General features: G+C 43.0%; 1 pseudogene; it reads left to right on the top strand.

Moving 5' to 3' along the window:
* The first annotated feature begins 572 nt into the window (after positions 1–572).
* LOC126274352 (5S ribosomal RNA) lies at positions 573–690 on the top strand (annotated as a pseudogene).
* The last annotated feature ends 1,587 nt before the right edge of the window (positions 691–2,277 follow it).

Consider the following 2,277-nt stretch of genomic DNA (forward strand, 5'->3'; position numbering starts at 1 on the left):
CACGGATTGCTCGGCTCCTGCCGCTGGAGGTTCGAGTCCTCCATCGGGCATGGGTGTGAGTGATGTCCTTAGCGTTCAGTTAGTTTAAGCAGTGTGTAAGTCTAGAGACCGATGACCTCACCAACTTCGAAGCGTGAGCTGTTAAGGTTATTGTTTAATAATTCTCCAACATATCAGTTCGTGCAGTCTACGGAAATGTGTGAATGATATTTTTCCGAAAGTCCGGTGGTAAGTCCCCAGACTGACATATTCTACACATCAAGGTAAAAAATCATTTTGTTGCCATTTCACCATATGATTTTAGAAGTTCTGAATGAATGTTTTCGATCCCTTCTGCCTTATTAGATCATAAGTCCTCCATATCTCCTTTAAATTCTGATTCTATTACTTGATCTCCTATCTCTTTCCTGCTTCTTGTTCTCTCGCATCAGAAAACATCCTCCTCATAGAGGCCTACAATGTACTCTTTCCACTCTCTTCTCTGCACTGAACAGTGGAATTCCCGTTGCGCTCTTAATGTTACCGCCCTTGCTTTCAGTTTCGCCGAAGGTTGTTTTGACTTATGCTGAGTCACCAACGGCCTTGCCTCAGTGATAACACTGGTTCCCGTCTGATCACCGATGTTAAGCACTGTCGGGCTGGGATAGCACTTGGATGGGTGACCATCCGGTATGCCGAGCGCTGTTGGCATGTGGGGTGCACTCAGACCCTGTGAGGCAAACTGAGGAACTACTTGATTGAGAAGTAGCGGCTCCAGTCTCGTGAACTGACATACAACGCCGGCCGGTGTGGCCGAGCGGTTATAGGCGCTTCAGTCTGGAACCTCGCAACCGCTACGGTGGCAGGTTCGAATCCTGCCTCGGGAATCGATGTGTGTGATGTCATTAGGTTAGTTAGGTTTAAGTAGTTCTACGTTCTAGGGGACTGATGACCTCAGAAGTTAATTCCCATACTGCTCAGAGCCATTTGAACCATTTGACATACGGCCGGGAGAGCGGAGTGCTGACCACATGTCCCTCCATATTGCGTACTAACATCCCAAAGATGTTGGGGCTGACATGTGGTTTCTCTTCACCGAAATGCCTTGGCTCAAACTCGTCTAGGCGTTGAACAACACGTGTCGGATTGCACGCCCTGAATTAGACACTTGTGATCCTTTGGTTAAACTGTCTGGCGAATGGCAAATTTGCGAAATACAAAGTTAATACAACATACAATAATAGTAATAATGATATCGGGAACTAAATTAACCACCCATAAACGGTGTAGGCCACGCAGTTGCGAATTGTTTATAATAAAGTTTATTCAGAAAGCAAACTAACAACGAAAGTGGTCGTATTTAGAATTATTATTACACTCGAGCGCTTATCCATTTCACACAGTTGGTCCATTCACAGTCTCGTCGCGAATTACAAGCTCGATACTCCACCTTGTTAACTATGTGAAAAGTTAGATTCCACACCAGGCCGCGGCTGCTCACCGCTCAGAGACTAAGTGCCGTGATACCACTCAACGCGACATTTTCTAGGTCGTTTCAGTTCCTACCTGGCTAGAGACTGGCTGTCCACTATCACGTCTCAATGCGAACTGTACCCTTTGGTGTCTCCAGCCTAACTGTCCGTTTTCGAGATTCCATCCGAACTGTCCCCTTTGCTGTCTCTACCAGAACTGCCCTCTGCCCGTCTCCGACCGCATTTTCCGCGCGCCGAACATCTTCGCTCAACTGACTAGCGCAGTTCTCTTTCCTGAAGAAGTTCATCTGATTGGCTACAGCTTATTCTACATTACCTTACATTTTAACATATCTAGAAAATCAAACCTTGACCACTTTCACGTTTTAAATAAAGTAACAATAATGTCCACTACATTATAAATGTTAAATTCTTTTACATGAAACCAACACAATTTCCTTCTTAACTTTGAATGTCACGGCCAGTATCCTTGCAGCAGTGTGCTTTCTGATAAATAAATAACGAACAGAAGTAAATATTATGCACTTAACTGTACAACAAATATTTTATTACCTAATGATTCAATAGGATGTCATGCTGTCACCGTTCAATGTGTTTTGTGTGAAGGAAATGATGATCTGATGCTCAACTGAAAATACTGATAGTTTAAATTTACTATATCATTTAAACAAATAAAGATACAGAGTTGATATTTATAAAGTTTGTCATTTTAATGATTCCATTCTATACGAAATGTCGATTGTTGAGATCGGCAAAAGCATTCAGATTTTAGCATTTAGTTCTTTGTTGCTAAACTTGGTTATTT

Source organism: Schistocerca gregaria, chromosome 5 (genome assembly GCF_023897955.1).
Source record: "Schistocerca gregaria isolate iqSchGreg1 chromosome 5, iqSchGreg1.2, whole genome shotgun sequence".
Taxonomy (NCBI): domain Eukaryota; kingdom Metazoa; phylum Arthropoda; class Insecta; order Orthoptera; family Acrididae; genus Schistocerca; species Schistocerca gregaria.